The sequence below is a fragment of the Kogia breviceps genome, chromosome 12 (genome assembly GCF_026419965.1).
Source record: "Kogia breviceps isolate mKogBre1 chromosome 12, mKogBre1 haplotype 1, whole genome shotgun sequence".
NCBI lineage: Eukaryota > Metazoa > Chordata > Mammalia > Artiodactyla > Physeteridae > Kogia > Kogia breviceps.
In genome coordinates this window covers 81767065-81781034 of record NC_081321.1, presented here as the reverse complement: position 1 = coordinate 81781034, position 13970 = coordinate 81767065, and the positions used below count along the sequence as shown (strand labels likewise).

The following is a 13970-nucleotide window of genomic DNA, read 5'->3' as shown; positions in this document are numbered from 1 at the left end:
TATTATAGGTAAATATTTATCATTATAGCTAATAATATATAGCTAATATTTATTATTACAGCAAATGGTTTTTATTATTTTTACTTATAATTGTTCAGTGCATGCTGTATGCCAAGTACTCTTCTAAGTACTTTCCATATTTATTAATTCTTTTAGTCTTCACAGCATTCATCTTAAAAAAAAAATCATAGATTAATTTCCTTTTCACCACTTTGTAATGCATACACAGAACACTTGGAATTTTGGTATGTCCCCTATATTTACTTGGGTTATTTTGTCTATTTGTTCTACAAGAGGAAAGGTTTACAGATTTCCTTTATCTCCCTACTTCCAGTTTCCTCTGGGCATGATGCTGTCTCTCACACCCTCCCAGATGATGTTTGTATAACAAAAATTTGATCATATCTCTCTGTTCTTTTTTTTCTTTTATTCTCATTTTATTGAAGTGTATTGATATACAATATTATATGTTACAGGTGTACAATATAGCGAGTCACAATTTTCAAAGGTTATACTCAATTTATAGTTATTATAAAATATTGGCTATATTCCCTGTGTTGTATAATATATCATTGTAGCTTATTTTATATATAATAATTTGTACCTCTTAATCCCCTACCCCTCCAGTGCTCCTCCCCCACTTCCCTCTCCTCAGTGGTAAGCACTAGTTTGTCCTCTATATCTGGGAGTCTGTTTCTTTTTTAATATACTCACTACCTTGTTGTATTTTACAGATTCCACACATAAATGAGATCATACAGTGTTTGTCTCTGTCTGGCTTATTTCACTTGGCATAATGCCCTCCAAGTCCATCCATGTTGTTGCAAATGGCAAATATCTCTCTGTTCTTGAGAAAGAAAATAGTTACTCTTTTTCTTGGCATACAAGTTCCTTGATTATCTGTCTCCTACCCACCTACCTTGCCCTATCTCCTATGGCGTTACCCTCCCCAGACATGCACATATAACCTTCAAATTCCAGTAATAATGAATCATTTAAATCATTTTTTTACTCAAATTAAATCATTTTTAACCCTCACACTAGTCCCTCTGCCTGGAACACCATTATATTAGTCAGGGCTCTCCAGAGAAACAGAATGAATAGGAAGTATAGATAGACATGTATAAGAGGATATTTATTATAGGAATTGGCTCACACAATTGTGGAGACTTGAGTTCCACAATCTGCTATCTGCAAACTGGAGACCAGGAAAGCCTGTGGTGTAATTCAGTCTGAGTCCAAAGGCCCAGGAATCAGGAGCACCATTGCTGAAGTACAGGAGGAGATGAATGTCCCAGCTCAAGCAGAGAGTAAATCTGCTTTACTCTTTTTATTCTAACAGACCTTTAATGGATTGCATGATGCCCACACACATTTGTGAGGGCGACCTTTACTCAGTCTACAGATTCAAATACTAAACTGCTCAGGAAACACACTCACAGACACATCCAGAACTAGTCATTTACCAGCTCTCTGGGTAGCTCTTAGCTCAGTCAAGTTGATACATACATTAACTATCACAGTCATCTTTTTATTTGCCTCTCAAACTCTTATTAAATCTTCGAGTCACAGATCAAATGGACTCTTCTGTAAACTCTCTACCCAAGCCAATTTAAGCATCCTTGCCTTCCTTCTACATTTTAAGTATCTTGTACACATCTCCATTGTAGCATTCATTATCCTGCATGGTAATTTTCTCCCCACTAGACTATAAGATCCTTGAGGGAAGAACAAGTTCCCTTTCCTCCCTGGTCCTAAAACAATGACTGGCACATAGGAGGCCCTCAATGACTTAAGGCTGTATACAGCTTCTCAAAGATTCAAACATTTGCTAGTAAGCCTTAAAAGAAGGAAAAACGAGAATGAAATCAAAGGAATTACAACTTCTTTCTGATCAGGTATGGCCTATATATATTTTTTGTTGTCTGCCAGAAGATTTTAGCATTTTAGGCTTAAATTTCATTTCCTATTTTAGACCATACCCCAGAGCAGAAGTTGTCAGATCTGTTTTGTAAAGGCTGGTATTTCTTAAGTGCTCCATAAAGTTTTTAGTTCAAAATAAATTCAAGGCCTTAGGGAAAATTGAATCTGAGCTCCTGACTTCCCTTAGCATTTAAACACCAAAGCATGATCTTGGAGAATTTTCCTGTTTGAATCTTGGCTTTATGATCCAGAACTCTGTTGACCCACAACATTCCACATTTCCTTAAATAACTAATCCTTTAGCTTCTTCTGTTGCCTGCCACCTCTGCTTTGCATTTCTGTTTTTGCATTTCAGAATGGCTATCCTTTTATCAGTGGAAGAAGCATTTTTCTTATTGCATCATCTCTCTTCCTGCTAATTTTCATTGTCAATTTTTCTCCATTAGGAAAATAGATGTGTAGATTACAGTTCTCAGCTCAGAGGATTTTTAGGATTGGAAAAATGAGATATTGATACTTTTTAGTTAAGAATAAAATCGTGGGCTTCCCTGGTGGCGCAGTGGTTGAGAGTCCGCCTGCCGATGCATGGGGCACGAACCCGTGTCTGGGAGGATCCCACATGCCGCGGAGCGGCTGGGCCCGTGAGCCATGGCCGATGAGCCTGCGTGTCCGGAGCCTGTGCTCCGGAACGGGAGAGGCCACAGCAGTGAGAGGCCCGCATACCGCAAAAAAAAAAAAAAAAAAAAAAAAAAAAGAATGAAATCGTTAGGATCTTTGTTACACTATCCTATAGGAATTAGCACTGTTCACTGCAAGCTCCTACACCTGTATTACAAGATATAAAGGACAGAAGAGCAGGCTCACATAGAAACCAACGCTGTAGTTATTTGTTGAATGTGCAAATTTCTCTCCCAAATGTGGACATTGGCTTCTTAAGAAGTTTAGTGGGCTCTTTTACCAGTCTCTTAAAAAATGACCAGTTTTTATTTTAGATATGTTGGAATAAATAACTTAATAGACCCATTTGTTAGCTATGAAGCTAGTAATAAGAATTATCCTTTCTTGCCATTCCTTGCCCCCCCCCCCACTTTATTCTCTTTTTACTTTAAATGAATGTGAAGAGCAGACTGCTTGATGCTAAAGACCTGGCTATTGGTGCATGTTAGACAAGACCAAGTGCTTAATGACATCATGGGGCTTGGGAGTCTGATCACTTCACAGTACCACGAGCTTTCCTCTGTTATTTTTCCAGACTGCTTGCCCCATGCATTTTTGTCTGTTTGAAACAAAGAGTACTGGGCAAGGAAAAGCACTGATGTCACTGATTGAGAGACTGAATGAACAACACAAGTATATATATTCTACTGACAGTAGAGATAATTATATAGCCCTAGCATTTGAATAGCTCTTTATAGCTCAAAGTGGTTTTTCACATATGTTATTTAATTTTAGCTTCAAACAAAACCATAAGATAGGTGGGGTAAGGTGTCACCCACACTTTACTGAAGAGGAACTAAGCCCCAGAAACTTGCCCACTAGAAAGGTACTCTTTATATTGCTACATGCTCCATCTCAAGAATAGAAAAAGCAAATATTTACATAATAAAGAAGAGCCAAGATTCAAACCCAGGCAAACCCGCTCCAGAGTCTGGGCCCTTAACCACCGTGCTGTACTACCTCTCATGGAGGCAGCATCTTCCTAGACACACAGCACAGGCATCCACGCATTTCAGTCTGGAGAGGCTGAGCACCCATGTGGAAACAATACGGAAGCTGCAGTCTCTCAGAAGCACAGGAAAACCCTTTGTTAGGGTGAAATAAAAATACCTAAGTGATAGGATTCACCATTCCCCCACCCCTCAGTATTCCTTCCGGCTTCTTCTCATTGCTTTGTACTTCGGAAGCCAAGAATCAGAAATGTAAGATGAAGGCTGGGAAGGAGAATTAACAGAACAACTGGGAAACCCTTTTTAAAACAAACCTGCTGGTATGTGTCTGGGTAAACATTCTCCCTCCTGTAAAAGGGCAAGGTTCGTACCCTGTGCATCTGGAACAGAGAATCAGGATAGAGTAGTAGCTAAAAGCTTAGGCTCTAGAGACAGGCTACCAGGGTTCTAGGTCCAACTGTGCAACTTTAAACAACATATGACCTTTCTGTATTTTATTTTTCTCCTCTATAAAAGAGATGATAACAATTGTACTTCACAGTGTTGTCATGAAAATAATATGAGTTAATACGTGTAGACCATTTAGAACCTGACTGTAGTAAATGCAGGTTTGCTATCATTTTGCATAATGAGATGATATTTAAAAGGCCTGACCTGTAATAAACATTAGCTCCCTTGCTTTATATATAGTTTAGATCACTGGAAAAACTCAACATTCTTTGAAAAGTATTTGCCTTATGTCAGTTACCTTGGTGGTAGGATAAACAGCTATTTATTACATTTTTTAGGGATTAGCCAGTTTCTTTTTTTTTAACTCTTGTCCCAGGACTCTCCTCTAACCCTTCCTAAATGTCATTTTCCTGTTTAACAAATTTGATAACAGTCACCTCTGCCAAATCATTTTATCCATCTTAACTGTTTCATCAATTTCACCCTAGAGGCACTTCATTGAAACAGATAGTGTTTCTCTTTTGCTCATGGAACCTGAAGTCACTTAAGCTGTTTTCTCTAATTCATTCTCCTCTCTATATACAGTCACAATAAGAAGTCATGCCTCTAGGTTTTAATTCCTCTAATCTCAATTGACATTTTCTAAGCAGTAAACCAATTTTCTCCACTGGCCTATAAGTTACATATGTGCAGGGATGTTCAAAGCTGTATCCCCATTGCCTAGCAAAATGCTAGGAACAAGAGGTACTTTATAAATATTTGTTGAAGAAATCAGTCAATGCTGAAGGAATTAATAAAGTATCAAAAGAAGTATCCTACCCCCTCCCCAATTAACTAGAACCTAATTAAGAAATTATCTGAAATTAATCAGAATATGAATTGCCTTCTACTTTTAAAAGAAAAAAATAATTTTAGAGACCTAAACTGGTATCATGGATTTAATCTAATACAGTTATAACAGTTTCCAGACCATACCCTGGAGTAAGCGTACATTCATTTCAGTAGCCTAGGCCTTCAGTAGCTACACAGTATACAATGAGAACAGTTACGAACATGTCAAAAGTGAGTTCGTATCATCATGCCTTTACCACATAGGGAAGGATATTGGCCTTTGAACTTACTCTTCCCACTGCCTCAAATTCTCTCTTCCTAAGTACCAGAACAGCTTGTTCCTTCACTACATTCCAGTCTCTGTTCAAATTTCACCTTTTCAGAGAGGCATTCCTTGACAATTTTGTTTAAGATGAGTCACTTTCTTCTCCCATCATTCTTTATTTCCTTTTCCTACTTTTGAAAAACTTTTAAAGCTAGGTTTATTGAAGTATAATTGAGCTACAATAAACTGCACATATTTAAAGTGTACAGTATGATGTTTAACAATTAGATACACCCGTGAAACCATCACCACAATCAAGACAATAAATTTCCATCACCTCCAAAAGTTTCCTCATGTTCCTTTACAATCCCTTTCACTCCCCTTCTTTCCACCCCCAGGCAGTCACTGATCTATTTTCTGTCAGTATAGATAAGTTTGCATTCTCTAGAATTTTATGGAAATGGAATCGTACGGCATCTATACCGTTCTGGAGGGTCTGGTTTCTTTTACTCTGCAAAATTATTTTGACATTTATTCCGTGTGATGAATGCATCAACTATTTGTTCCTTTTTTTTTGCTGAGTATTGTTACATTGTGCTGGTATACTACAATTTGTTTATTCACCTGTTGATGGGCTTATAGGCTGTTTCCAAGTTGTAGGCTATTACAAATAAGGCTGCTATAAACATTCGTATACAAGTCTCTGCATGTCATATGCTTTTGTTGATCTTAGGTAAGTACCCAACAGTAGAATAGCTGGGCCATGTAGAAGAGGTATATTTGACTTTCTAAGAAACTATCAAACTATTTCCCAAAGTGGTTGTGACATTCCCACCAGCAGTGTCTGAGATTTCCAGTTGATTCACATCATTGTCAACACTTGGTGTGGTCGGCCTTTTTGAATTTTAGACATTCTAGTAAGTGGCATCACATTATGGTTTTCATTATAGCTTTGCACTTTCCTAATGTCTAATGATGCTGAACATCTTTTCACACACATATTTGCCATCCGTATGTCTTCTCTGGCGAAATCTCTGTTCAGATCTTTTGCCCATTATAAAAATTGGTTTGTTTCCTTATTACTGAGTTTTGAGAGTTCTTTATATATTCTGAATACAAGTCTGTTACCACATGCAATTTGCAAACGTTTTCTTCTAGTCAGCAGTTTGCCTTTTCATTCTTGTAACAGTGTCTTTCAAAGAGTGGAATTGTTTAAAACATTTTCATGAATCCTAATGATCACTTTTTTCTTTTACAATTATGCTTTTGTTGCCTAACCCAAGTTCAAGATTTTTTCTGAATTAGTTTCCTACATTTTCTTCTAAAAGTTTTATAGTTTTAGATTTTATATTTAGGCCTATGATTTTTAGCTAATTTTTACATATGGTATGAGATGTGAATTGAAATCTATTTTTCTTCATATGGATCTCTAACTGTTCCAGCATTATTCATTGAAAAGTCTCTCCTTTCTCCATTGAATTGCCTTTTCACCTTTGCCAAAAATAAATTGATCTTCTATATGATGTCAATTTCTAAACCCTTTATTCTGTTCTATTGATCTACATGTCTGTATTAAATCAATACACCACTGTCTTGATGACCATAGCTTTATAGTAAGTCTTGGAGTCAAGAATTGACCTTCTCTAACTTTATTATTCTTTTTCAAAGTTATTTTGTTCATTTTTTTGTCCTTTGCATTTCTGTATGAATTTTAGGAGAAGCTTGACAATTTCCACCAAAAAAGACAAAAAACAAAACTCTTCCTGGGATTCTTATTAGGATTACATTGAATCTACAGACAGATTTGGGAAGAACTAACATGTTAACAATTTTGAGTCCTGCAATTCATGAACACAGTTTACCTTTCCATTTATTTAGGTCCTATATGATTTCTTTCAGCAATGCTTTGTAATTTTAAGTGTACAAGTCTGGCATGTCTTTTGACAGTTCATTCCTTAGAATTTCATGTTTTTGATGCTATTGTTAGTTGGGATGTTTTTTATTTCAAGTTCTGATTGTTTATTGTTAGTATATAGAAATACAAATGATTTTCGATATTGATCTTGTATTCCTTATATCTTATTGATCTTATATCCTATTGATCTTGCTAATCTCATTTATTCTGTAGCTTTTATGTGAATCTCATGAGATTTTATATACAAATAATCATGTCATATGTGAATATAAACTGTTTTACTTCTTCCTTTCCAACCTGTATGCATTTTATTTATTTTTCGTGATTTATTGTGCTGGCTAGAACCTCCAGTACGATGTTAGATAGAAGTGGTGAGAGTGGACATCCTTGCCTTGTTTCCTGAACATAGCAAGAAAGCATTCAGTCTTTCATGGTTAAGTGTGGTCCTAGCTATAGGTCATTTATCCCAGAGAAATGTAAACTTATTTTCACATAAAAAAATCCTATACAAAAATGTTTATAACAGCTTTATTCATAAGAGCCAAAAACTGGAACCAACTCAGATGTCCTTCAATGGCTGAATCATTAAGCAAGCTATCCTACACCCATACCATGGAACAGTCCTCAGCAGTACAAAGGAATGACCTATTGACAAACAGAATAATTTGTATGGATTTCAAGGGAATCATGCCAAATGAAAAAAAGCCAATCCCAAAGGTTATATACTGTATGAGTCCATTCATACAATATTCTTGAAATGACAAAATGATAGAGATGGAGAACAGATTAGCAGTTGCCAGAGGTTAAAGAGTGGACAGGGAGAGAGATGGCCATGGCTATGAAAAGATAGCAGAAGGGTTCCTTGTAGTGGTACTGTCTTTATCTTGACTGCAGTGATGGTCACACAATCTACACGTGTGATAAAATTGCATAGAACTAAACATATACGCACACAGACAAATGAGTGCATGTAAAACTGGTGAAATATGAATAATAATGGATTTTATCAATGCCAACTATCTGGTTGTGATATACTACTATTGTACAAGATGTTACCATTGGGCGAAACTGGGTGAGTCTATACAGAATCTCTTCTTATTGTGTCTTATAACTGCATGAATATACAATTATCTCAAAATATGAACTTTTAAAAAAGAAAATGAAAAGTTGAGCCTAGAGATATCAGGCAAAGAACTGAATAAAATATCGTATATCCACAGTGTGGACTATTATGCAGCTATTTAAAAGAACAAATTAGAGCTTATTTACTTGTTAGAATTTCATAAAGCTTTCTTTGTCAAATGAGGAAAGTAGAGTTCAGAAACGTGTGGTAAGATTCTATTTTTAAGAAACAATATCCAAAATAACCCCTACATATACTTCTCATGCATGTGTGTATATATATATATATATATATATATATATATATGCATATATATTTGTACATAGCTGTGAGGTGTGTGTGTGTGTGTGTGAGTTTCGGCAATGGATAAATACATGTGAAGATACACACTAGTTTGTTAACATGAATTACCTTGATGAGAGAATGGATGATACAGATGGTTTGGAGGGACTGGAGGAAGGAGTAACCAAGAAAAATAGAAAAAGAAAAAAAAAAATAGAGCACTAAAAATACTAATACATAAAACAATAATAATTTTTTTTTAAAGAAGATGTTGGGGGTAGGAGTTTATTAATTAATTTATTTATTTTTGCTGTTTTGGGTCTTCCTTTCTGTGCGAGGGCTTTCTCTAGTTGTGGCAAGCGGGGGCCACTCTTCATCGCGGTGCGCGAGCCTCTCACTATCGCGGCCTCTCTTGTTAAGGAGCACAGGCTCCAGATGCCCAGGCTCAGTAGTTGTGGGTCACGGACCTAGTTGCTCTGCGGCATGTGGGATCCTCCCAGACCAGGGCTTGAACCCGTGCCCCCTGCATTAACAGGCAGACTCTCAACCACTGTGCCACCAGGGAAGCCCAATAACAGTGTCTTTTGATATGCAGTTATGTGTGTGTTTTGTGTTGTTATAAATTTATAGAAAATTTAAGAACTGTTATATTGTTTTTATTTTATTATTATTATTCAATAACTGTAAATTATACAGCTATAATTTACATATCATTCAACTAACCCGAAGTGTATAATTCAGTAGTTTGTAGTATATTCAGTTGTACAATGATCACCACAGTGAATTTTAAAACATTTTTATCACCCTAAAAAGAAACACTATATCCATCAACAGTCATTCCCCTTTTACTCCCGATTCCCCATCCCTATCGCGAGGCAACCACTAATCTATTTTGTTTCTATAGATTTGCCTATTATGGATATTTCATATAAATGGAATCATAAAATATACGGTATTTTGTGACTGGCTTCTTTCACTTAGCACGTTTTCAAGGTTTATCCATGTCGTAGTATCTATCAGCATTTTATTTCTTTTTATTGCCAAATAATATTCCATTTTATGGATATATTACGTGGTATTTATTCATTCATGGGTAGAGCCTTGACCATGTGCATAGTCATCCAGGGATGATAATGATTATAGCAGAGTCCTCTTTGTATCTTTCTCTAATCTTTCTGTTAAGCTGTCTGCCTCATTTGGTATCACACTCAGGTATTAGCTTTCCCTAACTGCCAGCTGGATGCTCTCTTGTTTTTGACAATTCCCTTATATACAGATTGTTCCAGAGTCTGGTCCAATTACATTTGGGCAGGAGTAGTTTTTGAGGCCAGTCTTTGAAGTTTGGTCTTACCCCAAGAGGGCATTTCTCAACTATGTCTTTCCCTTGTTCTCTAAAACTATCTGGCTACCATTTAGCTTTAGCTTGTTGTCCTAATGCCTCCTTTTAATCGCTTACCCCAAAATCTCCATTGTTTTTAATAATCACCTTAAGCTTGAACTTCCTCATACTCTATTTCAAATAAAATCAATTCCTTGAGATAGAGCTGTCTGTATTTAAGGACCCTTTGGCAAAATCTTTGAGCCACTGCTCTGGGCACTGGACAGGGGTGGTAGCCCCTGGTCTTCTCATCTCAGCCTGCCTTTCTGGACATGCAACCTCAGCCCTACAAGCAAGCTGGATTGAGGGCGATCAGGGCCTCACTATTCTTGGCCTCCCACAAGTAGGATAGAGCCTCCACTTTGTGAATAGAGGCTGCATGGACAAAGGGAGTGCTTGACCTCTCAACTGTATTCACCAGGAATTTAACTTCTATAACTTGGAGTTGGAGGGTATTAGAAATGCTGCTGGCCTGCCCCTTTAGATAAGATACCATATCCCTTGGATGGGCTCTGAGGAGAGAGAAGCCCATCCTCTTGGGCATACCCACCCAGAGTGGAGCTTCTTTCAAGCTGAGCTAGGGAAGGAAGGGTGGGAGGGAACAAGTCATGGCTCAAGTGCCATAGACTCTCTCTGTTCTTACCAAGTTTTAGTAGATTTTCTTGAATAAATCTTTCTTCATACTCTGTATGTTGTTAGGACAATTTCCAGAGACTTTAAATGGTGGTTTTGTTTTGGTTTTTTATACAATTTTTTCCAATTATGTTTGTTTGGCTGGGGAGAAGGTCCATGGAGCTCCTCACCTTGCCATTCTGGAAATGGAACCCCCAGAATTATTTTTTTAAAGACTATGCAGAAGAAATTCCTGGTTTCATCACATACACTGAACTTCAGTTTCCTTATCTGTAAGTGGGGCTAATAATCCACACCACACTACCTGGAACATAGTAGCCCTGAGTAACAACTGTTAGTTCTTCTTTCCCTCCTCTTATCTCCCTTTTGGAACTTAAAGAAGTTCTAGTTGAATAAAGAGGCCTGCCCAATAATGTGATGTCATGCTTAAGAATGTTAAGACTCCAAGAAAGTATTGCAAGTAAAGTAAGAAATATATGTAAACACTATTTTAAAAGTGATCTTCAGACCCAAACAAGGGTTCTTTCAGTGGTTTGGCTCATGAGAAAATACTTTAACAAAACCAGAAACAGAATTATTCAAGGTCTCATTCTTCTTCCTTCCTCTCCCTCACCACCTCCCCCTACCCCAGTTTCTCCCAATTCACTTCCCCACTGCATTAAAACCTTTCACCAACATATGAGAATTACTGAGTTGAAACTGAATGATTGAATAGTTAAAAGGATAAAATTCAGTCAGTCTATATAAAGATTTGTAAAGTGATTAGTAATCAGAATTCTCTCTGAGCTGTTTCTGTACAGCAGCCTGGACCTTGAAATAAGGTCTCTCTCTCTCTCTCTCTCTCTCTCTCTCATACTCTCATTCTCACTCTCACTCTCTCTTTCTCCTTCTCTCTCTCTTTCTTTTAAGAAATGAAAATCTCATAAAAGCCATTTCCAATGTCATGTGTTCATTCATTTAACAAAGGCAATTTAATGCCTAGAATGTGTGTAGCACTCTTCTCGGTACTTGGTCGCTGGTTTGCATCTTAAGAGATTAGATGACATTTGAGGATCTGGCCAATCAGCATATGCCTTACCAAACCAAAAAGTTATTGTCATGTTTGTTCGATCTTTGTGTAGCTTATCCACCTACTCATAGCTTAAAATGATCAGGAGGAACAATGTGGATGTGACCCTAGGAGAGACTATAATTGACGCCTACCTTTAACTCTGCCGTGTACCAGCTTTAGAGCTGGCCAAGGACAAATAGTTGTTATCAACTTCTCATATAGGTAATATTGAGCAACCTGAATTCTTTAAAACAGATTCCTAAACTGCTACAAACTTTTTGACCTTCTTAAGAGATCTAGAACCCAATCGTTTCTATTTAAAAACCTAGGTATCTTCTTTTAAATAAAAAATTCAGAGACTTGGGATAGACATTAAAAAATTTAAATCTGAAACTAGGAAGATTTTATATAGTTTGGATTGTGAAATGAAAATTACATTATTTGGTTTAGCAGAAGCATAAAGAATCCTTACTACTTTTAATATTAGCAAGACATATTCCTACATTGAAGAAATACATCTTGTACACAAATAACTATAAAGTTAGACAAAAAATATTTGTTATAATAGACGGTCTGTAAATGCCACTTAAAACATTCCTGTTAGGGGAACTAGAAAGTGTTTCATAAAGGAAATATCATCTGATCCAAAGCCAAAGAAGAGGCATAAATGTGGGGACATAATAAAAGAAACCCAAGTATGTTACAGGCTGCCATTAAAGACCAGCCAGTAATCCCACGTGCTTGGAGCACTGGGGGAACAGAAATAAAAATTAGAGGATTTGTAGTAATCATGAAGACCCCAAAATGTCATCAAAGGAGTTGGGAGTTTATTTTGAAGCCAATTGAAACCATGCAAGAGTTTCGAAATAAGGAGTGATAATCAAAACTGTTTTAAAGAGATTATTTCGACATCCACGTATAAACTAGATTTTAAAAAATCAGAGGTAAGAAGACAAACACAGAGGCCATAGTTGTATTACACCAGGTGGGCCTGAACTAAGAGAGCAAAATCACACTAGATGTCAGTTCCATAAATATGAAAGAGGAGTTTGAATCAAGGAAATGGATGCAAGAGATACTACGATGAGGGGTGAGTGGAACTTGGGAACTAATGCCAGCGGTGAGAGGGGGAGTGCAAGATGTTTTGCAGTTCAATGTCTGTGTGCTAGGGAGGTTGACAATGTTCTTCAAAAGAGAAAGGAGACAGAGAAAGATAAGATTTGGGGAAAGAAGGAAAGTCATGTTTCATTTATTCAATAAATATTTGCTGAGCACTTACTATGTGCCAGGACTGTTCTGGGGCGATGAGAGTTATCTTTAATTTTTAAAACACTTTATGTGTTAAAGGCAGTGTTCCCAGTCTGTGTGACTCCAAAGGCAGAGCTGGATTGAGTGAGTAGAAGTCAGCCAGGAAGTAAAATACCTTTCTAATAAATGGAGGCTTCTTGATAAGTAGTAAGAGCTCTGTTACAGGCAGCATTCAATCCTAAATTGGATGATACTCTTCCAGGAACACTGTGACAAGGGATTCCTGCATTAAGAGAGAGGGTAGACTAACCTCTCTGCAAGTTCTCGCTCAATCTCAAGTAAGAGTCTATTCGCTCCATGATCTACTCCTATGGGCTCTATTATTAATCTCTGGTTTCTCTCAATTATTAAATAAATCAGTCTGTCTGCCATTCAGTAAAACTCACACATTTACATCTGTTATTCTTAAATTACTTTTGGTTAGGGCTCTTCTTCTTTATTAAAAAATTCTACCCAGTAATATTACCTCTGTAGCTAATTTAGAATGTCAACCCTGGTAGACTGGGTTATAAATATCAGAGAGGAAAAGCATTTCTTGTGCCTAATAATATTTTTGTTTGGAAGAAGCCTCACAAACAAGAAATGAATTATCTTGACTTCAAGATTGCGATGCAGTTTCTGTATTTTGCAGCAATTCAAGAAGAAAAAAAATACCTCAGAGTGGTTCATTTTGATACAGCAAGGTAAAGAAAGAGAATAATTGTTCTCCAAACACTGTAAAGCTTTAGATCAGAAACATTTATCTGTGCTGCATTTAAAAAAAAAAAAGAAAGGGAAGGAAAGGAAAGAAGAGCAAAAAGGGAACCTGTCGGGAGCTCCCCTGTAAGCTATAGTTAAAGCTTTGCATTTCCTGGTGTTTCTTTTGAAACGTAAAATTCCACAACAAATAGCTCTGTAACGTATAACCAGTATGAAGATTCAATTCAGATTTAAGCACTTTGGTTTGCTTTTGAATCTTGCTATTTTCTGCATTTGTTTTGACTGCTCTCATCATTCAAGATTGACGGTTGGATGGGTGTGTAGGAGGAAGCAGCAGCAGCAGGCTTACAGCTTGCAGACAAAAAAAATCTGCCTTATCTGATGGCTATTATTGAAAATGCGAGGTGTAGCCTGGGCTGGGTAATGAAGGGGAGCGAGCGAGGGG

The 13970-nt window shown here is 36.9% G+C and overlaps 1 protein-coding gene across 1 annotated transcript in view; it reads left to right on the top strand.

Annotated features, from left to right (window-relative positions):
- The window catches only part of ANKS1B (ankyrin repeat and sterile alpha motif domain containing 1B), a 1077938-nt gene that overhangs the window by 677786 nt on the left and 386182 nt on the right, over positions 1-13970 (top strand). The window lies entirely within an intron of this gene.